Here is a 25030-nt window from a genome sequence, read left to right as displayed (position 1 = left end):
TTGTATTAAAGCTATTTTTCATAACTGTCTTTTATATTTCAGATCATTACAAACCTATATGTATACAGCTATAGAAAACTAAAATGTAAAGAAATCCTTACACCTGAATAAAATCTAGACCTGGCTTTGATTTACACACAGACACAACTTTCCACACAAATAAGGTAAAATTAAACTATTTTTAATATATATAGTAAATCTAGATACAATATCTATAAATAAGCCGATAGAAAAAAAGTGGAGGAACAGTAATATTGATTAGAAAGTGCTCATATTACGGTAAAAAAGGGAGGTTATCAGTCACAAATAAAATCTATATTCATTTCTTAGGATACAGCTTTGCTTGGGTAAACATATCAAGTAAAAAGGTCTCCGATCGTCTAATGTGAAGCATATGACAAAGCATATGCCATAAGTAAGCTATGAATAGCTGTATTTCTTTGGATAAAGGGTTTGAATTGAATTTTAACCAAAAATAAACAAAAGTTTTCGTCTGCTGGGAATCCTCTTTAAAGATTGACGAATTATTGGGCCAGATTAAACATCTAGATCTTCTGTATCTTTAATGTCTTTGTACAAGGAATTCACAACCGAAGAATGGGCCAGCCTCCGCTTTTTCAAATATTTTATGTTACTTAAAAAGATACGAGTGCCCCACCCTTCAAGAAAATCGTACAACTTTGTATTAAAGATAAGTTAAAAATTCTGTTGGTAGTTGATCTATCACATAATAATATTATTATTTTGGTTAAGTTTTTATGGTGCTATGTTAAATATTCTGTTGGTAGTTAATATATCATATACTGATATTATTTTAGTTATGTTTCTATGGTGCTATGTTAAATATTCTGTTGGTAGTTGATCTATCACATAATAATATTATTATTTTGGTTAAGTTTTTATGGTGCTATGTTAAATATTCTGTTGGTAGTTAATATATCATATACTGATATTATTTTAGCTATGTTTCTATGGTGCTATGTTAAATATTCTGTTGGTAGTTGATCTATCGTATAATAATATTATTTTTTTAGTTATATTTCTATGGTGCTATGTTAAATATTCTGTTGGTAGTTGATCTATCATCTTATAATATTTAGTTATGTTTCTATGGTGCTATGTTAAATATTCTGTTAATAAATGATCTATAATATAATAAACTATTATTTCAGTTATGTTTCTATGGTGCTATGTTAAATATTCTGTTAATAGTTGATCTATCTATAATATTATTATTATTTTAGATATGTTTCTATGGTGCTATGTTAATTATTCTGTTGATAGTTGATCTATCAAATAAAAATAATATTATTTTAGTTATGTTTCTATGGTGCTATGTTAAATATTCTGTTGGTAGTTGATCTATCATGGGATGGGAACATGAGGTAAGGTTTATTTTAGTCGCAGCAAAGCTTCTCTAAAACCATATAAATATGTTTTGGCTGTTTGAACCTATACTTAAAATTAATATTAAAACTGATTAAAGAGATGCTTAGCTTATTACATTGTACTTTGTATGCCTATGAATCAGTATTCCAAAAAATCAGATTAATATTATTTTTTTATCACATAAAAATTTTGTAAAAAAACAACATGTTTTGAATGAACGTAAGGACATACAGGTACCTATTATAGGGATGCTACGCTTTCTAACTACTACATGAATCATCAAAAAAGAAAGGAAAATTCTAACATGCCTTAATTAATTACAAAGAGTTATCAGTTACAGACGTAAGGACGGATCGACCGACCCTAATATGGAAAGCTTCGCTTTTAAAAAGCAAAATAGAAAAGCTATGGTTCATGTTTTCAATTTGTAAAATATGCAGATATAATGTTTATTTCCCAAGAAACATAACCATTTTGCTAAATGCATAAAAGTTGTTTTTACATTTTACACAAGAAATCAAATATTTATTTTTAACCTTCCTTATGCTTTGATGTTTCCAAACTTGGTAGTCACATATTACTGTGAAAAATACAGTATAGCAAAAACAAATTTCAATTTTTTTAAAAATCCCAAGACCTTCATCAATGTATTTCTTTTTTGCATAACCCATGGACTGTTAGACAAAGTAAGTTGTTTACTTGATGTTCTTTGGAAAATTGTTTCTTTACAAAAAAAACAGTAATATATCTTAAAAAAACAGCAGAGAAAATAAAAATTATTAAATTAAAAGATAAAAGTCTTTGAATACTTTCCTTTATCAGTATTTAGTTATCAACAAAAAAAGGAAATAAATTTACAAAAATCAACCATTTAAAAGTAGTTAAACATCAAAACAAAAATTTTCTTAACGCTCCAATGTCCTAATAATATAGAAAATGTTTTTAAATAAAAACTAGCGTTTCAAACAGGTATTGAAGTACAAAGAGACAGTACAAACAATTTTACAAATTTTTTCCAACAAATAATTTTCAAAATATTTATATGAAATTTTACTAAACCGAAGGAAATATGTTAATATTAAAATGCGAAAAGTCAGGGACGGGAATGTTTTTACATGTTTGTGTAGGATTTTTAAAAATCCAATGGACAATAGTCGCTGTCAGGTTTTAAGCTTTTTATTGGGGATCATAATCAATACTTTAAAGAGAAAATAGTGTTAAATAAACATCGAGACATAACTTGCATTTGCTTGTTTGTCGAGCACTTTTCTAACCACTAAAATTTTAAGCCTTTTTAACGGCATTGTCAATTATCTTGTCCCTATAATTTTCATACCTTTCAAAACAAAAACATTGTTCTGATAGAATATTTATTTTCCAATAACCTATCCCTTATATGAACCCAAGAGTTTACTAAAAGTAAACATCCATGGAATTTGTATATACAAAGTAAAAATACATTTTCCTATTTTACTCAACACAAATGGTTTACAAAATGGCAAACTAAAATGTAAAAAGTATATATTCAACTTTTTCATAAAGTTTCCAAGGAATGCATTGAAAACGTGGGCTGTTTGGCCTCGTATTGCTGTAGCAATTTTTATTAGGTCTGTACGTCTGCAAATTAATTCCATAAAATCCTTATAATAAAGTAACAGGATGTCTGTCTGTTTGTACCAAAAGATCTCGCTAACCGCTAAAACAATAGGGTTTTCCTTTATAGGGTAGCTTTCCATAGGTCATTGGAAGGTTTATAGCTATTTTGGGGGAGGGTACCACCACCCTCCTAAGAGAAATCGCCCCTAGAAAAAATAACCTCCTCTCCCCAAAAAAACATTTTTTTTTCTTTTTTTATTTTGAATCCAAAATTAAAAATTAGGTTATCGAATTCATCTTCATTCTCCTCAAGTGCCCCTAGAGGCCTCTAGGGGCGTAGCCGCTAGTCAAGAATAAAATGATTTTGTCTACTTTTAATGTAAAGTTTTAACATTAAAAAAAAAGGGTTTTCCTTTGCTAGCTAATGATATTGTTATCCTTGTTTTTATTCGCCTTTTATTTGACAGGAGAGAGTGAAAAATAGGATAAACGTTCCATACAAATATTTTATTAGATTCATTCAAAGTTTCAGTTTGAGTTTTTGGGTGCCTTGCATCTCTATAAATATCCTTCTCCTTCATTTGTGTTTTAGTCATTGACAAATTCTCTCAGATCTTATCAAGATTTTTGAGTAGTTTTCAAAATAGACCAATTGCCTAAGCGAAAGTTGTAGGGTACCTACTAAAAGTTGTTTTAAGGTGGAATCCCATACCCCCTCCCCCTAAAACAAGTCCCTGTCAAACTGTTTTTAAAAGTTAAAACAACCCATCCACAGCACGTTTACGAGATCTTATTAAAAAATACCTACAAATAGAAATCCTGTTCCTTTACAATATAGGAATTATCTGTTCTGGTGAAAATAATTATAAAACTAGTAAAAATATTCTATAGTGAAAATTTTAGATGAAATTTATAGGGATTTTTAGTAGCGAAGCTACTCTATAATTTGAAATGTCCGTCTGTCCGTCTGTCCGTCCGTCTGTCCGTCTGTCCGTCTTAGTTTGGGGGAAACGTGAATTTCTCGGCTCCTATAAAAGATAAAAGGCTGAAATTTTTTGACAACATTCCTATTATTAAGGAGCACAATTAACTATAAAACATCAATGGCGGGCGGACCGCTTTTTAGCAGGTTTTAGGCTATTTTTGAATTTTTCACATTTTTCTCCATATCTTTGGTGTTTATGGTCCGATTTCCAAATTTTTTTCAGTTAAAGAAATCAAAATTAAATTTCCTGTCGATTTAAGAAAACAACTATGACGGTCAGACTGTCTTTAAGCAGGTTTTAGGCTATTTTTGTATTTTTCACATTTTCTTCCATACCTTTGGTGTTTATGGTCGATTTCCAAAATTTTTTCAGTTAAAGATACCAAAATTGAATTTCCTGTCGATTTAAGAAAACAACTATGACGGTCAGACTGTCTTTAAGCAGGTTTTAGGCTATTTTTGAATTTTTCACATTTTATTCCATACCTTTGGTGTTTATGGTCCGATTTCCAAAATTTTTTCAGTTAAAGATATCAAAATTAAATTTTCTATCGTTTAAAGAAAACAACTATGATGGTCAGAATTGCCTTTTTTCAGGTTTTTGGCTATTTTTATATTTTTTACATTTTTCCTCATATCTTTGGTGTTTATGGTCCGTTTTTTTTTAATTTTTGTAGTTAAACATATCAAAATTAAATTTCCCGTTGTTTTGAGCATCCACTATGTAATTTACTTTAACCATCAGTCAGTTTATCATAGTACTGAAAAATAAATATTAAGAAATTAAAAACAAATGTTGAAAAGGTTTCATGATTTTTTCCTAATATACATGCTTTTGACAACTAATATCTAAGTTCTTATTTAATTGTTTGTGCTTCGCTACTTATGGATGTTGTCATCCTTGTTTTTTATAGGACTATGCAGATAAATTAATCAATTTCTTAACGGTTAACACCAAGTTATATTATAGAATAGTTATTTAATTCAAACAAATTTAAAACGTAGAAAACTTTTAGTTTTAAAGATCATTTGACATTATTTGACTGAAAATGGCTGTCAAAAATGCAGCATCCTTTTGAATTTTGATTAATTGTAAACTAAAGTGTAACTATGTAATAAATACAAAATAACTAATTTAGTACTTTATGCTATTTTACTTTTTTAGCATTAAAGTATAAACTTTTCTTGTTTAAAAGATCAAAGTTGTCAAAAGTTGACGCGAATTGGCTCATAAAAGTCAAACAAGAATTACAACATTCAAAGAATTACTCAAATTATTTTTACTTTTCAATTTTGTGATGCAATTCAGCTTTCCACGGATGTCAATGTTATGGTTTTGTATTTGTATTTGTAGAAAATTGTCTGTAATACGATTCTATAAATCATTTTTCAGTTTAGCTGAGTAATGGTTCAGCTTTTCAGCGGATATTTATCATATTCGAAGTAATACTGGAAAATCATTTATTCGTATGTTCTTGTATGTATGGTTTTCTATAGAAACAATTGTCCTTTTTATTGTTATTAAACAATAGTCCATAACAACATAAAGACAGTTAGACAGAAAAAGATATAAATAAGAAAGCGACACTGGTACAATAGATTTATAGTTGCAATGACATAAAAAAAAACATGCAATAAACAGGGACGTCAAAGGGGTGGGTGAAGGGGGTTTAAATCCTCTAAAATATTTAGAATTTCTATTTTACATTCTTCACATTTTACCCCAACTTAAGGGTGCCACAAGCACTAACAAAAGCTTCGCGTCATGGTTAAATGCAATAAGTTATTCAAAATATGGTATTTTATTTACTTTTTACACCAAGAAAATTGATTTTACTTTCCCAGAAATAAAAATCTTAAACATCCTTAACATTACACGTATTTTTTTATGGAATTATGTATCATTTAATATTCAAAAGTCATTGATTGCAATAAAGGAAAGCCACATGCCAAATAACTTTGGCCCACTCATGTCGATCAAACGTTGTACTTAAGTCTAAGTCACAAATATAAATGATAATCTATGATCAATCAGTGGCGTGCACATTTTCCTCCAGTTAAATCTTAAGGGATATGAAAAAGGCGAAATAAATCCTTCCCAATTTCACACACTCCTTCCTTTTTAAAAAGAGGGTTTCTATAATAAGGCTAGGTCCGTCTGTAAAGGTTAGCTCATTTCGTTAATAACATGTTTGAATCGTCCTATCGATTTCAAACTTTGTAATATAATTCTTATAACAGTTAGGTACGAATTAAGAAGCGTAGCAACTCTATAATCGTTCCCAGAAAGTCCGTACGTCCATTTAAAAACATATTCATTTTTAACTTTTTAAAGAATATTTATATTTAGAACTAAATTTTTAATTTACTGACACTCTAAAAAATTTATTGTTCGTTTGTACTTCTTTTATATTTTAGATCTTCGCTTTCATGGATGTTGTCATCCATGTTAATGATATGATAAAAAGGCAATCCAATTTTCACAACTAAATCTCTTCTTTCTTTAATTTTGTAAATGATAATACTTGAAAGTTTAAAGTTTATGATTTATTTTCTTTCTAACAATCAAAATTGATAGATTTTCTTCTTCATAATATACTTATATTTTATTAAAATTCAATTTTCTTAGTAAGAAAACATTTGAAATAATAATATACTCCAACCAAAAGGAATTTTTTTATTTATGTTATTTGCTACTTATGTATGATATAATCCTAATTTTTTCATTACTAAAGCTTTTTTTATATTTTAGAAATGATGATACCAAATCAAAAGTGGAGGAAGAAAGGTAGGAACTTTTTAATTAGTATTTGATATAATTGTCCTATTAAATTCAAACATTGCCTGTTATGTTTTGGGTAGTTATCAGGGACGTCCAAAGGGAGGGGGGAAGGGGTGATACCCCCCCCCCCCCACCAAATAAATTGAATTAGATTTTTTACCTCCCCCCAAGAAAAAAAGCTTGTACGTCCTTGATTATCCTCCCCCCACCCCCACTCCCCTATCCATAAATCTAAATACCTGTCATGGGCCTTTCTGATGTCAAAAGGCGGCTTCCGCTCGAGACATTAGTCAAAACTTTACTTATTATTAAAGTTGCTTTGTATTTGAAGCAAAAAGGACAACATGTAAACATGTTTCAGACACCTTAAAAACGAACTGCTAAACGACATATTAGCATTAATTAACTTATTTTTATTATTAAATAAATTAAGATGATTACTTAATAAATTTTGACAATGAGGATATAAAACAATGTTTCATAAAAAATGTACTGAATAAAAAATCCGGGTTTATTAAAATTTATTTGACGTCTATTTAAAAAGAATAAGATCTTCCTATGAATATTAATTATAAAATTTTAAATAACTTTTTAATTTTCATAAAATAATAAAAAAAGAAATTTTTAATTTTAATTATGAAAATGTATAGATAATTGGTAGTTTTTCTTCATTATAGAAGCGATTTTACTCCATAATTAGAGTTAATCCATACTTTTGTCCGTCTGTTAATATAGAGGATGAGTAAGAAAATATTTCTATGTACTACTGACAACTATATTAACATCATTTTACTGTTGTAGGTATCAATAGATTTTTTAATGCTTTACTTTTAACTGATCCAAGGTGTAAGGTATAGCCAACAAGCGAAATAAATCTAAAATTATATCTGGGGGGCAGATAAAAAGGTCATCAATTCTACAAGTGTTTCCCAACGATAGCTAAAAATCACGTATAGTTGGCAGATAGAAAGGTCGTAAATTTTACTAATGTTGACCCCAACGACAGCTTAAAATCACGTATAGGTTTCGTGATTTTTTCCCAATTAATTTCGTTATTGGTAGATAGATAGATTGCTGATACTGCGTTATTTTTGGATAATAATTATCATACAGCTAAAACATGTGGGAATGTAATTAAGAACTTTTTCTCTTCAATGATTCTGATTGAGCACTTCATTTATTATGCACTGTGTATATGGTGATCAATACCAGCACTCTTGTTTAGTACATTTGGTTTTTAACCTTAAAAATTTTCATATTCATGATGACATCTACTAGTAATTATAAATCTGTACATTACATATTAATCAATTCTCATATTCATAGTGTATTAATGTTGATTATGACCAATTGTAGAATATTTTCAAAAGGAAGCTTCTCTATAATTAGGGTCGGTTATGCGATCTAATTATGTGATTGGTCTGCTTTTTAGTATACTGATTCCTAGAACAACAAAGTATAATATTATAGGCAAAACATATATATAATCAAGTCCTAAAATTGTAAGTATGTCGATAAACTTTATCCTATATTTTATTAGTTTATCAACAAATTTACATACATTTTTGTTTCGACTCTTGTACATTTATATTCTGATAATTCAGTTCTGACACCCTACAAGTGTTAATGTTAATTTGTCCTACTGTTTTAGAGCTTCGCTTTTGTGGTTGTTGTCATCCTTGTTTTGGTAGAATTTGTATAAATGAATACGGTTTTTAATATGTATAATGTAAGATATACAAAAATTGCTAATAAACTAATAAGCTAAAAGTATCCTCATAAACACAAAACCTTAGTTTTAAAATGTACAAACTATTAGTGTTCATCTTGATACATCAGTTATTGTAATATTTCTTTGGTTTTTATAAAACAGAAAATATGTTTGTCTTCTTCTTTTATTCAGTCTGTTAATAATTTTCTTGTTGTTCATTGGTTGCATGATAAACAGGGAAGGAGGAGACATTGGAATGTAAATTATCCTGAGATGGATTCTTAAAAAACTTTTTGGCTCACTGCCTCACTAAAATTAGTAAGACTCGCTAAAAAATGTTGCGACAAATCGCATAAAAAATCTACATAAATTAAATAAAATCATAAAATGGTTATTAACAAAAGATATTGTTTAATTTTTGTAGATTTTTAATGCGATTTTGTAGGATTTTTTTCAAAAAATTTTAGCGAGCCTCACTAATTTTAGTGAGGCAGTGAGCCAAAAAGTTTTTTAAGAATCCACCTCTGGTTGCCGACGTTTTAAAGTCATATCCTCCCATTCGTTGGTTTAACAATTTTGAAAACAGGTTTATAAACTTGATTGGATAGAGTTGACACGCTTTTAAATTGTAATTAATTGCATCAGGAATCACCACGCAATGTTTGAAGTATACGAGAAAATTCCTAACTATCAAAAATATTTGATGCAGTACGGACTGTCCTTGAATTTGTAGAAAATCCTGGTGTCAAAATCTATTTTTCGTTTATTCGTAAAAACACTTTTTATGCGGTTTATTGTTTTTTTTTCTTTCACTTTTCCTTATTTTGTCAGTAATTAGTGATCGTTTTCATATATTTCCAAGAAAAAGAAAAGAAATAATAAGGAAAATTCGTAAAAGGACCAAGGAAATCTTCTGCAAAAAAAAATGGGGGGGATTTTTTGTTTTTTTGGGGGTTGGGAGTGTCCCACCCCCCAAGAAAATAGCTTAAAACTATCACAGAACCAGTAGGTATAATCCCTGAAAGTAGAGCTTAATCGGTTCAGCAGTTACTGAGATCTTAAGCTTCAGACGGAAAGACAGACGGACATACATTGTTCTACTTTGTATTTTAAATAAATAAGTGGGACAAAGTGTCTCAAAATCAGCCATGTGACGTCATAAAAATGATGGAGATGAGAAGGAGAAATGGGAAAGAAAACCCCCAAAAAAGAGATGGATAATCCCTCATCCTCATGACGTCACATGGCTGATTTTTGAGACCCTGTGTCCCACTACATTTATAAATCTTTAATTTAAAAATGTTACATTTGTGTTATCTTTCTTGAGGATCCTTAATACAATTAGCAATAATCTTGAAACCGAGAAACGAGAAAGTAAATAATTTTCCTCTTTATATTTGTAAATTTTATTTATCGAATTTATCATTATGAAGCTTTATTTTATGTTATGAAAAGGTCTTTTGCAGTTAGAAATGTATATTATCAAATGCGTTGTTTATATCAAAGTGACTAAAAATCAAACAATAACTATTGGAAATTGTCGCAAAAATAGATTTTAAACACAGATAATTAAACACAGAACAACATAAAGGAGAGGGGGTTTAACTTCCCTTCACGTCATGGGGTTTCGCACCTAGATGCTAGGGTCGAAGCCGCTAGTTGGAATAACACCTTTTTATAATGGATCAAGATGAAAATTAATGGAAAAGTCTTGTTTATTTCTATTTCTTTCGAATATAGATAATGCTCTACTGTACATTGTTAATATATGCCATACTTTTTGTACGCAAGGTTTTTTTTTTACTTTTTGGGTCAGTCTGTTAATTCGTCCGTAAAGGATAGCTCTGAGTTTATTTGGGCTTATTAAAGTTATTTTATCAATTCCAAACTTGGCAAGGTTATTCCTGCAGCAGTACAATTTTGAAACACTTTAAATCATTACTGTTTGGCTTTATTGAACACAATATATTGAACATCCTATTTACTTCATTTTGTAATTGATTTCTAGGTAGGTATAGTGATATAAACGAAGCATCTCCATAATTATCTTTGACCACAAAACAGACATCCAACATAAAGGACTCATTAGACGTTCATAATCAAAATAATATTGTATATATAGTGTAAGGTTATTCCTGGGCTAATATGGCTATTTAAAATGTAAATCCAGGTAAGCCTGAATAAGTTATAAAGAACAATCAAAGTTGCCTAACTTTAGTAGAAAGTTTGATGCATTACAAAAGCAAGACTTACAGCGCACAAAGATAGCGCTGCAATACTAAAAATACAACACAACAAAACAACCAACACTTTAATTTGACTAGAGGATTCGCTCTTAGAGGCCTTTAGGGGCCTTTGAGAAGGAAAGGGGGGGGGGGTATTCGATCCCCCAAAATAGATATAAATCTTCCCAGGACATATGAAAATCTGCCCTGTAAAGAAGAATAATATCAGTTGAGTGGTTAACGAGATCCTATAGGACATAGACACAGGTCATGTCTATAGATAAACTGTAGTATATATTTTCTTCAATTTATAAAATAGGCAATATGATTTAGAACTTAACTAAATGTATATTACGGTTAGACTGACGTACGGACAAAACCTATCTATAGAATAGCTGCGCTTCTTCTAAAAAAAGATTGCACAACAAACATAAACTTTTATTTATTTGAAGCAGAATCACATATACATGCATACTCATATTTGGTAGCAAAATACATATTTGTGCAATTTTTATTACATTTTTTTTCCATTCTATGCCAGTCCATGCTCTGTCAGACGTGTGAAGACATTAGTAATATGATTTATAGGCACTAGCCAGATATTGCTATTTCAAATTTATGTTCAACATTTTAAAGGTTACGTTAGAATGATTTTTTTCTTGTGCTTGTGCCTATTTTTTCTTGTTATGAAGTATTCATAGTATCATAAAGAAAATCAAGAGAAAAGAAATTATTGCTTTCTACAATAAATCAGAAATACAAGATAGTAAATTTTTAACTTTTAATATAACATAAGAACTTTTAAACACTTGTTGGGGAGGTTTTTTTTATAGTTTCTGAGCAGGTTCTATTCTATTTCACGAGGAAAGAAGATAACCCCTAAAGGTATATATATTTAACAGATTCCTAAGTATTAAGAAAGATACTCAAAAACTTACATTGTTTATCTGTGCAGTATAGTAATATAATGGATAGAATGGAAGCATAGACGTCCAAGGGGGGGGGGAATGGGGCGATTACCCCCCCCAAACGATTTTGAGGGTGCCGTAGGCACCCCCAAATTTTTTTCATTTTACCCCCCCCCCCCCCATTTAAAATTTACCCCTACACTGGGGGTGCCGTAGGCACCCCAAACCATTTAGGAGGGGGTATTTACCCCCCCAAATAATTTTGGGGGGGGTAAATACCCCCCCCAAAATAAAAAATCTCTAATAAAAAAAATTTTGCGCGCTTCGCGCGCATTTTTAATACTATATATTTAATAAAATTTAAATTACCCCCCCCAAAAATTTTACCCCGGGGGTAAATTTTGGGGGGGGTAAACTAAATTTACCCCTGCCAACAGATTTCAGGGGGGGTAATTACCCCCCCAAGCAAATTTTACCCCCGGGGTAAAAATTTTGGGGGGGGTAAAAAAAATTGCGGCGCGCTTCGCGCGCCATTTTACCCCCCCAAAATAAAAAGCTTGGACGCCCCTGAATGGAAGTTTACTTGGCTGTTAATAAAGATAGACGACTGGAATTTGTTGTTAGATTTCAATGAGCATCTAAAAAAGCTTACTGTTCCCATCTACCCTGTTGACTTTGCAAGATAATTATTACAATGTTTTTCATATATGAATCGCTACTTATATCAAATAGGCAAAAAATTGAACAAAAAATAACTCTCTTTGTACCATATCAGTTTATTCTTGGAAAAATGCATTAATAGAATTTTGAATAATGATCATTCCTCATGAAATAGACAACAACATCAGACAAAACAAAAATTATACACATTTTGTTTTCTTTTATAAGTAGTTGGATGTCTATTTGGGCGTCTGTTTGTCCTATAATATTGACATAAAAAGAACGATAATATTCTAGGAAGATTTGTTTTGGTGCCCGAATGGGTAATAAACACACAAAAAGTAAATTAATGTAAATTTTTATTTAAAGAAAGAGAAAAAAGTGTAGTATCTTTTTCTGCATTTTACAGCATCTACATGCTCTCTATCATAGAATTGTAATAATGTATTTAAATATTAGCTTATTTTGTTGTTTCGCGTTTCCATATAAGATTATTCTTGCTAACTTTCATGGCAGTTTCTTTCACAGTACCTATTTAAAAAACAAAACCCTCCCCCTTATTTTGAATGGTTAGACATCCCACATGAGTTGGGCTTGAAGAATAAGAAAAAGTTCTCCCCTCGTTATTTCTAATCTATTTGGGGGTTGGAGGTTAAATGCTCGTTAGGCTCTTTAAGGGAAATGACGAAAATAAAGATTTTCATAAGTCGATTTTATTTGCTTTGGGATATTTGAATAATCGGACTATATGCAGTTTCTATGAAAAGTAAAATCAGTTTTCTTTTTGTATTTTCTGAGACTAAAACATTAAGCATAAGTTTTTCTTAGTTGATGACATATATACAAATCCGCTAGACCGAAAACATCAGTTCATAAATCATTTTCATAATAAAAAAGTTTTTTTCCATTGTTTGAGGGGAATATTCAGAATACTTGTTGTAAATATTACTTTACAAGTATAATTTTGTCCAGTAAATGTAGAGTTTTCAAAAACTTGATGTATAATCTTTGTTCTAATATACAATAGAGTAAAGCATATCAAAGGAAAGAGATTTAGTTGGAGATGGGTACTCCTTCGATTTCAAGACATCATCAAGAAAAAAGGGGGCATGTTATTGGATCATTGGATGGGATACTCTAACAGGATAATAGATTAATTAACATCCTACAGACCCGTTGCTTCCACGACCTATGCCTGGAATTCCTCTGTTTGAATGGTAATGACTTGTATCTGTTCCCGGGCAAAGGCATTCCACATACTCTAACTATAATTACAGTCGTATGTCAAACATACCAGCAGCATTTCAACATTTTTAGTTTAATGCTGTATAGTCCAGACTCCAACCTCAAAAGTTCCCTCCATGATTTTTTTCTAATTATGTTAGTCTGGGCAAGTCAATAACAATACTCGAATAATTATCAAAACAATAATAATACAAATAATAGGGAATAGTCCCTTTCGTAACATCGCCCCATAAGGGGCGATTCGTCGTATTTTAAAATGGCTTTTTATAGGTTATTTTAGGTTAGGTTAGGTTATATTGGGTTAGGTGATTGCCCCACAGGATTAAGTTATTGGCCCCGCAGGGTTAGAGCCCCCCTAGGCTAGAAATAGGAGAAAAGCTACTGAGAAAAATACGAAAAATCGCCCCATAAGGTGCGATGTTACGAAAGGGACTATACCCAATATTAAGGACAGATGTTCTAAAAACTAATACAGTACAGGAATATTAAAAAATGTATAAAATATAGATATTTTATAGGTTAGTTAGAGACAAATTTTTCAAAATGTGATATTCTGTTTGATTCAATAAAACTAAACTAAACTTAGATATAAAGTTTTTGGTTTGCCGCTGAAATGATTAAGCTTGGCATTTCAGGTTCTATTCTGTTTTTTTTCTAATGAATTTAGATAGCCCTATAGGCTAGGGGCTTAGTCGCTTTGGTATATATGATAGGAGTGATTCAATTAATTGGTTCATTACTATAACACAGTGTATTATTTGTATTGATTTAGGTTTCTAATAATGTTGATCCCTATAGTTTGGAAATATAACAAGGGTGACAACATCCATTAAAGCGAAGATTTGAAGCGGTATGACAGACGAACATTAACTCTTGTACAGTCTCAGAACTGAATATACAAAATATAAATATATAAGATTTGACAAAATTATACGTAAATTTGTTGCAAAACTTCTTAAATACAGAATACTGTTTAGGGACATACTGACATTTTTAGGACTTAATTATAGAGATGCTTCGCCTATAACTTTGTGCCTTATTGTAAGAGGAATCAGTACACCAAAAATAAGATCAATCGGATGATTATATCACATAATTCTTTTTTAAAAGTAAAAAAATCAACTTGAATAAAATAGACCTACGGACATTCTTGTAACGATTATAGAGTTGCTACGCTTTCTAAATCGTACCTAACTACTACATGAATCACCATGCAAAGTTTGAAATTGATAGGACAATTGTAACATACCTAAATCAACGGAAAAGGCTATCCGTTAGGTACAGACGTACGGACTTACGTACGGACCGACCCTAATTATATAAAAGCTTCGCTAATACTATTCCAAAAAAAGTGGAATTAATTTCTCCCATTGTTTTCTTAATCAGTATCTCTTATTTGTAATATGTACTCTCAGAGATAAAAGAATAAGTAAGGTTATTACTTTACATTTAAGCGAAGCTACCTTGTAATTAGGAATATATATGTATGTACATTAGGTCATGTTATCTATATAGATTGTATTAAAATAACATGATGGGCGTCTGCGTGAAGCAAAATAAATCGCAGTTGAACCGATATGATTCTCCTTTCGCGTGAAGTAACTAATTTTTTAATTTATACCTTATCCTAAGTATTGGCAAGAATAATAACACAAAAATAAACAATATTATCACTTGCCTGTTATGAAAGTCACAGACTGTGCGTCTGTCTGTGAAGCCAAAGAAATCACTGATCTGCTGAAATAATTCTCGTTTACTGTGAAGCATCCTATAGGTTTAGTAGAACCTAGTAATAGTGTCTAACTTTTTATCTTTGTGACGTAACAAAAATCGAAGGATGAGAGGGGAAAGGAAACCACTAAAAAGAGATGGATTTTTGTTACGTCACAAAGATGAAAAGTTAGACACTATTACTTGGTTCGTTTAGTGCAGGATTATTTTCGTTTTAGAGAAAAGGTGCCTTCGCCCTACCAAGAGCAATCGATCAACATCCATAAAAGCGAAGCAGTGAAACGGTAGGATAAACGGAAATTAACAGTTGTATAGTGTCAGAACTAGTAATCAGAGTATATGGGTCGAAGCAAATTTGTAAGTAAATATTTTGAAATACTGCTTGATACAGGAATATGTTTATGGACGTACTTAAATTTTTAGAACTTGATTATAGAGTTGCTTCGCTTATGATATTGTACTTTGTTGTCCCAGGAATCAATATACTAAAAATCAGACCAATCGGATAATTAGATCACATAATTTTTTTTAAAGTAAACAAATCAACATGTTTGAAATAGACTTTCGGACATTCTGGTATAGTTATAGAGTTGCAACGCTTTTTTCGTACCTAACTATTACAGGAATCTATAGGACAATTATAACATGCCTAAATTAACGAAATAAGCTATCCGTTCCGGACGGACCGACCCTAATTATAGAAAAGCTTCTCTTTTAAAAATACAATCACCAAAAAATATTACGAATATTTAAAAAAAAGATAGATATTGCTTCCTTTATCCTAAGATTTGTTCAACAGAATTGCTAATACATACATAATACTAAAAGAACTCGACGTGTATATAATCCTTATTCTAAAAAGGCAATATGTTTGTACCGAAAGATCACATAAACAGCTGGGACAATAGTCCCTAGATAATCACCAACGCCCAATATTTTCTTTCTTTTAAACAAAAGTTCAAACAAAAGAGATAAGACAATGGCCGATAAACGATTTACACCCCCTATCATAATACTAAAAATTACACATTATGTAAATTAAAATCATTGGTTGAAACATATGGTCACTCAACTTCATGAGTAAACAAATCAAAAATTCGATAAAAGTCTCCAAAATTGTTAAACCATCAAACAAGAAAACTTTATTATAAAAATTTTAGACTATGTTAACAAACAACCCAATGTCCTCTCACTCCCTGTAACAAGATATGTTGTTAATTGATGAACTGAAATTTAATTGCCGAATGTGTGCGCAGTTTTTTCTGTGTTTCCTCATCCTATCTCAATATTTACTACTAGCTAAAAAACTTCAAACTTCCAATAAAAAAATCTAAATTTGAATCTATAAACGATTTATACATTCAAAATTTTAATTTTTCATATTTTAATTTTTTGGAAGTTTGAAGTTTTTTTAGGTAGTAGTAAATATTGAGATAGGACGAGGAAACACCCAGGAAACTGTGTACACATTCAGCAATTAAATTTCAGTTCATCTTTTGATTTTGGTTAAGTTACAAGACAGACATTGCTTGTGCGTCACCCTATAACATTTGTATTCCAATTGTTGTGTACAATAATTAATAAAACAAGGATGACAACATCCATAAAAGCGAAGCTCTGATACGGTACGACAAACGGACATTAACACTTAATTGTATAGTGTCAGAACTGAATAATCAGAATTTAAATGAATAATAGTCGAAGCAAAATTGCGAGTAAATTTGTTGAAAAACATCTTGATACAGAATAATGTTTATATACATTATACATACTTACATTTTAGGACTTGATTATAGAGTTGCTTTGTCCCAGGAATCAGTATAGTTAAAATCAGAACAATTGGATAATTAGATCACGATGCAAAGTTTGAAATCGATAGGAATATTCTAACATGCCTAAATTAACGAAAAAATCTATCCGTCTCGGATGGACGAACGGGCCGACCCTAATTATAGAAATCCTTCGCTTTTAACAAAGAAATATACAGTACATTACTTATATAAAGGGTGTTTAAAAAAAAACCAATCGCTTCACTCTTTTCAATATAAACCCTACAGTTTTAGTCAAAAACTAACATAAAATGACCCAAATCATGTCCAAGTAATGACAATGAGAACGCACTATTGAATTTTGATTTCTACTAACCTCTTCTGAGCACTACAGCTCGAGTCCTAGCCCTTGTGAAGAATTTTTCCTTACATGGAGATCAAAACTCAACAAACAGTCTTAAGTACTTAAAATCTTGTAGTTAGAACCCATAATGTTTAGAATTTTTCATGGGGCATGTCAAGAGCTTTCTATAGACACTTTAACCAGGTTTCTAACTCAATCCTAGCCAATTTGGCATTAAAAAGACAGACCCATCAAACATTTAGACATGACAGGTCTCTCTAGTTCTTGATGTTTGACAGATCTTTCTTTTTTATGTCAAAATGGCTAGGATTGTGTTAGAAACCTGATTAAGGTGTCTATAGAAAGCTCTTGACATGCCCCATGAAAAATTCTAAACATTATGGGTTCTAACTACAAGATTTTAAGTACTTAGGACTGTTCATTTTTTAAAAAGACAGTGCAGTCATATCTCAATGTTTGATGGGTCTGTCTTTTTGATGCCCAATTGGCAAGGATTGAGTCAGAAATCTGGTTAAGACGTCTATAGAATGGTCTTTATATGCCCCATCAAAAACTCAAAACATTATGGGGTCTATCTAAAAGATTTCAAGTACTTTAAGACAGTTTATTCTTTTTTAAAACAGACAAAACTGTCTTAATTTGTAATAAAATATGCACTCTTGATGTAGAGAAAAATTTTCCACAAGGGCTAGGACTCGAACTGTAGTGCTCAGGAGAGGTGAGTAAAATCAAAATTCATTAGTGTTTTCTCATTGTGATTGCTTTGACATGATTTCGGTCATTTTTTGTTAGTTTTTGACCAAAACTGTAGGATTTATAATGAAAAGAGTGAAGCGATTGGTTTTTTTTTAAACACCCTTTATTTGTATTGGTTTACTAATATCTAATGACATACTATACTATATTATATTAATAAGTACATATTGTTTATTATTTAAAGCTTTTTGATATTAATATGCATCTCCAATAATGATAATCAAAATTACCCTACTCTGCAGATTATACTCTAAGAGTTTTGACACTTCTTGGTTGAGAGTAACAAATCAAAAATTTAATAAATGTTTCCAAAGTTTTTAGGATTGGCTATAAAACTTAAGATACTTTTGTAATTTACAGTCCGATGTCCGCTATCTCCCTGATTATTTCGGAGAAGATACTATCTATAAAACACGATGACATTAATACATAGTATTATTGCAATATTTAGAACAGCATAACATACATACAAACAGACAAAATAAGTCATGGGATTGTTCATTTGATATCTTCAGGGTCCTATTCTGCATGGTAGCTGAGTTGATAATATTTTAACCATGAACATTAAGTTTTTCATAGCTAACAGATACGGGATCTCCCCGGTTATACCGACAGACATCATGTTTCTATAGAATATCTAATGGCTGCGCATATTTACCTCTTAAACTAACAAAAAACCATACTACTTCATATATGGCTAATGTGATTAACTGGCACAAGTGTACAACAAAGAAACAAATTAATAGATGTTTATTATTCAGAGAATGTTTGTGTGGACCAGTATCAACCTCCTCCCCTGGCTTACCTGCCTCCATCCTACACTCCCTGCATCTACAGGAACTGAGTTTTTAAAACTGTCAATTTGTCAGAGAGAGATAGGGGACAGTGGTATATTTATTTTGTAAAAACTTTTCTTATTTGTTATCTTAAGAACTTTAGAGAATTTTGATTGGTTGGTTTATTAAGTTGAGTGTTCAAACGTTTCAACAACTAATTTATTTTGTGTATCATCATTGGAGATTCACATCAATTTGTCGGCCATTATCTTTTCCCTTTAGATCCCTGCAGTTTGTCCTATCTAAATATAATACATACTTTTCATATTTGACTGTTTTTTACACCTCAAAAGTAGCTCTGAACAATAGATAATTTAAACATTTGTTAAAAATCGTTGGTCAAGTAATAAAAGGGATTTTTAAGAGTGCAGACCTATAATTTTAACTATTTAATAGCATGATTATTCACTAAAAAACAAACTAGGTTTTTATAATTGTCAAACTGTCCTGTTAGAATAAAACACATAACTTATTATAGCCGGTTCTCAGATTAAAACCAGTTTTAATAGCCTCTGGGACTGGTTTTAATCTTATAATTTTTAATTTTAATGTACTTGGAAAGCTGTCAATAAAATGCGATAGATAACTATTAAACATTTTTTTAAATGCCGCTCAAGAATAACAGATATTTCTTATAATAGTGAAGACCTTTTAAGATTATTCCCTACGAAGCAAACTACCAATTACTTTAGAAAATAACAAGGATAACAACATCCATAAGTAGCAAAGAACAAAATTTCGTGGATGGGAATGACCGTCATGGTTGTTTTCTTCAAACAACAGGAAATTTAATTTTGATATCTATAACAGAAAAAATTTTGAAAATCGGATCATAAACACCAAAGATATAGGGAAAAATGTAAAAAATTTAAAAATAGCCAAAACCCTGCAAAAAGGCAGTCTGACCATTATTGTTGTTTTCTTCAAACGACGGGAAATTTAATTTTGACATCTTTAACTGAAAACAATTTGAAAATTTGACTAAAAACACCAAAGATATGGGGGAAAATGTAAAAAAATATAAAATAGCCAAAAACCTGCAAAAAGGCAGTCTGACCTTCACAGTTGTTTTCTTCAAACGACGGGAAATTTGATTTTGATATCTATAACTGAAAAAATTCTGAAAATCGGTTCATAAACACCAAAGATATGGTGGAAAATGTAAAAAATGTAAAAATAGCTAAAAACCTGCAAAAAGGCAGTCTGACCGTTATTGTTGTTTTCTCCAAACGACGGAAAATGTAATTTTGATATCTTTAACTGAAAAAATTTTGAAAATCTGACCATAAACACTAAAGATATGGGGGAAAATGTGGAAAATTTAAAAATAGCCTAAAACCTGCTAAAAAGCCGTCCGACCGCCAGTGATGTGTTATGGTCAATTATGCTCCCCGATGATGGGAATGTTCTCAAAAAATTTCAGCATTCTATCTTTTATAGGAGCTGAGTAAATCCCATTTCCCCCATAGCGTTACGGACTGACGGACGGACTGAAAGAGACAGAGCTGGAAATAGGGCACATTACAAATATTATATAATAATAAATCTTAGTATGTTACAGAAATAGCCACTTATGGATAAAGATATAAGTAATTTAGAAAAAAAAAGTTTAATGTTGAAATTAAGTTTTGAAAGACAATTTAGTATAAATGCACTAAAATACTAGAAGAACACTTTCTAAAAAACACTAAGCAAACAAACACATACTTCTTTTTCGTTATTTTTTATATGGCTGAAAGAGACGATGTTCAATATTAAAAGGATTTTTAAAAAAAACTTCCTTAAAAAGAATACTCATACAGCTTTGTATTTTGAGATATCTAAAATTTTATGATAGTTGAATCTATCCAGCAAGTGGTAAGATCTGTTGGTAAAAGAAAGATAAAATTTTTTGTTTAAATTACTATTTAACAAACAACCTATATTTTTTCTAGGGACAATTTTTTATGAAATTTTGTATTTACTCTCCCGCAAAATAGCTTTAAACTTTCCCTGTACCTATAGGAACCTTTACTATAACGGAGAATCATATCGTTTCAGGGGATAGCGAAATTTACAATCTTGCAACTTTTACGTAAGGATTTCATATACATGTCCTTTACCTCTTAAATGTATGTAATAATAATAATTTGATTAGTAAAGTAATTTGCAGAAAGTAAGTAGATAGTGTTCCTACAGTAAAATTTGCGAAAAACTAGCATTTTTTTAAAATAAACTAAATTAGAAATGTAGATTATTTTTTCACTAAAGTAATTAAGGAATAAACAGCATTTTATCATATTGATTATTACATTAAAGTGAAACACTAGAGGGAGAAAGAGTTAAATAATTGTATCTCCCCATTGCAAACGCCCTGTGCAACCTATCTATTGGGTCTTTGAAAATGAACCAATGTTTTCGCTTATATTAAAACAGTCAAATAGCAGAAAATAATTTAGAAGCAGACGAAAGAGGTCTTTGAAAAAGGAAGGAAGGTAGTTGTCTGTATATTCATCTATACTATAGATCTGTTATTATTACAACCGTTTAAACACAAGCTTGAGGTAGGGGGATGTAAACACCCTCCTTAATATTGAAATTTGGTAGACCTTCCATTTTTTTCTTCTCCCTAAAGAGTTCTCATACCCTTGACCAAAAACATGTGCACTCTACTGCTTATAAGCACATTTTTAATTGGCCTTCTTTTGAAATATTTATTGTTTTTTTCAATACATCTATATTCTATCAAATGCATCTATATGGAGATGTGTGGATTGCTGTTCAGCTGAATTTTAGTTCTATTATAATGTAAGAACACGAAGTTGACAGGGAAAATAACTTTCTAATTCCTCAGAGATTTTCCTAAAAGTGTTTTCATATTAATATTAGAACGGGGGGGATATGTTAACTAAAGACAAATGATTATCATATCCATAAGTAATGGGCTAACATCATAAACGTTATTATTAACAAAATGATCATACACAATGGTAAAATTGGAATTGCAACCATATATAAAAGTAGCCATTATAAAGGTGAGATAATATTAAGTTCAGTTTTTTAAGGTTTAAAATAGTTAGCTTAGTTGCATTTAGCAGGCAATTTCAGGAAGCGAGAGGACATCAGGGTGTTTATTACACTAGTAGTTTTCTTTTTCGTTGGCTTAACAACCTTTGGGACTTTTATTAAATTTTGATTGATTGGTTCATTTAGTTGAGTTTCCAAACGTTTTAACTAATTACAGAAGGGTTAATGTTAAGTATCATTATTGGGGATGTACATCAATTCATTGGCCATTAGATCTCTGAGGCAATTTAAAATGATACAAAAAGTGTTACAAAAGATTGTTGTCTCTGCACTATTGCTGGACATAGTTGTCCTTGTTCATATTAACAATGTTGTATAATATGTACAACTAAATATTTTTTCCATCTTATTAAAATATTTATTTTCTAAATTCCACTGAATTCTTTCACATTTTAACCAAGAAATTTCATAAAACAAAATTAAAGAAAAACTTAACAGATGTTATAGTTATTTTTTTGTAAACCTAACCCTTTACAGTCGGGCCCCTTGCCGCACTTTAATCGGTCGGGGAGGGGGGGGGGGAGCGTTCAACGCCCCCCCTATTATCTCAGTTCCCATTAGAGCTAGAGGGCTAATTTTTTTTGTGCAAGTCCACTGTTTGATGAATTTCCGACCCTTTATAAGTCTAAGTCAATTTTCGCTTCTTTCACCCTTCTTTAACAATCTTTGATTTTAGGTCTTTTTTTACTTAAAAATTTCAAACGGCTGTAATTTTCTTATTTTTGAAGCTAGAAGAACAATTTTTTAAAGAAAATGAATATTGTTATGTAAATTTTACATTAGAAATATCAAAATATAAATTTCAGCGGCCGCAGCTGTACTTGGCAGCTGCCAGCCGCCGCAGCCGGCGGTCGGCGGGAAAACGGCGGCGGATTTTTATAAAATTTTAATACGTTATGTAGACATGTAAGAAAAGCTTAAGTATAAAATTTGAAGTCTCTCTTAAAGATTTCTGGAGGCCTGGAGGATCAGGACCTGCAGGATCTTACCTGGAACCTTAAAGTGACTTGAACACCTGTATTTCATATAAGGATATACTACTAGAGGATATTTTAGTATTTTGGTATGATAAAATGCTTTGTTTTAGTCAAAAAAATATTTTTGCTCTTTACCTGGATGACCCTGCCAGGTTTGCTGGCATCCTGTGCCCGCCAGGACGGAGATATTCAAAATTTCAACTCTCAGTTATGTGTCATACCCATACTTAAAAAGTCACGCAGGTTGGGCTCTTTATCTTTCAAACACAGAAAATGAGATAGAAAAAAACCGGATGGGGGGACGTTCAACCCCCTGCCGTTATGGTTAAACAAATTTAATTAAATTTAAATAAAGTGAAATTACACAAATTAAGCAAAGCAAAACTGACAAACGGACGGACAAACTATTAAAGAAATAGCAGCAATCCTATCAATGAAAATAAAACTAACATAAAAAAATAGATGCTAAACTATAGTAGAATTGTCAAATCATTTGTTTAAAAATATGATTCTATATTTGTTCATATGTCTGATAATCTTTTTTTTTGTGGACATCTACATCCTTGTAAATACAAAGTTTAGTTTAAATGAAATGCCTAACTTTCAGATTTCATAATTATATTATGTTAATATCAAATAACTTAATTTCTCAGAAAAAAAGGGAAATTTAAAAACTAAGTAATTTAATGTAAATGATTAAAAAAAATTTTTTTATATTATTTTGAGCTACTCGATATATTTATCTTCTGGAAGAACCAAAGATAAGGTTTACAGATTAAATACTTTGTTTAGGTCAAAAGTATGTGGACTTTCTAAGGCTAAATTATCAAATCTAAATATTCATCTCTAAATATTGTTGACAAAACGTTTGTCTTTAAGTCTATATCATTAATATTCAAATGTAGGTCTTTAAGTATGTCTATAGTTGATCTACTCTACAATTAACTCTGTCTGTCCTTCCATCAGTCGATAACGGTATGGGAAAAACATGATTCTATCAGTTGTTATCTAAACAACTTGTTTGGTCTTTCAGTCTGTTGTTCATGCTACTTTAAATGTCGATAAGCATATGTTTCGTGATTTTTTTTCCAAACCCTTCTCTGTTTTCTTATTCTCCCCCTCTTTATTGCAACTGACCATCTGCGCTATAACTCAATTTATAATTTTTTTTCATCATTATTATGCTTCACTACTTATGTATATTGTACTTTTTGTCTTAAGGGTAATATCTTCTTAGAACTTTTTTTCAATTTGAAAATTTGAGTACCTCCCCCAACGACAGAACTATGAACTCTGGCCGCAGCGCTCGGCTCCCTAGCCTGCCTAGCCGCAGCACTCGGCCCCCTTGCCTGCCTAGCCACAGCGCTCGGCCCCCTTGCCTGCCTAGTCTCAGCGCTCGGCACCCTTGTCTTTAACCTAATCTAACCTAACTCCTCTGTCGGGGAGGGGGGGGGGGTTACTCCAATTTTCAAAATTCAAAATTGAAAAAAGAATTTCGAAGAGGAAAATGCCGTCTTAAGTACCTCGCCTAATTTGTTTTCCCCATGGCTTTTGGACAAACAAAAAAATTAAGGGCAAATATATATCCCCTTAAGGCTTCTAGACCAAAGTGGTTTTAATCACAACTTTGATTTGAGGCTGGTTTTAAAGTCTTTTTGATGTTACAATAATACACCAGTATTATTCCTATATTATATTTTTAGCAGTGCAGCTACTTTATAAACTCCTTGATACAATTAAAACGATATTATTAATTTGAAATTATTTTTTTATTTAACTTTGTTTAGTTTGAATCAAATCAATCTTCAGATATTTTATCATTATTATTAAGAAATGTTGATCAACTTAATTGTCATTGTGCTTTAATAAGTTAAAACAAACATAAAGAACATAATATTGGAAAGATCTAATTTATTGAAGATTTATTTCTGAAGGGTGAACTTATCTTTTGTTTGGACTAAACCTGTATTCCCTGTAATTCCTATGGGTGTACCTAACTTTAAGCTATTGTATTTCTAACCAGCTGATAT

At 30.9% G+C, this 25030-nt stretch overlaps 1 long non-coding RNA gene across 1 annotated transcript; it reads left to right on the top strand.

The window, feature by feature from the left end:
• The first annotated feature begins 46 nt into the window (after positions 1-46).
• Positions 47-18975, top strand: LOC145324344 (uncharacterized). The gene is made up of 4 exons (XR_013881253.1): positions 47-164; positions 1318-1385; positions 6723-6758; positions 18883-18975. It is a non-coding gene; the product is annotated as an uncharacterized LOC145324344 (long non-coding RNA).
• Positions 18976-25030: the final 6055 nt, after the last annotated feature.

Source organism: Acartia tonsa, chromosome 7 (assembly GCF_053477335.1).
Source record: "Acartia tonsa isolate MP-2025a chromosome 7, ASM5347733v1, whole genome shotgun sequence".
Lineage (NCBI taxonomy): Eukaryota > Metazoa > Arthropoda > Copepoda > Calanoida > Acartiidae > Acartia > Acartia tonsa.
This window is presented reverse-complemented; position numbering and strand designations above follow the sequence as displayed.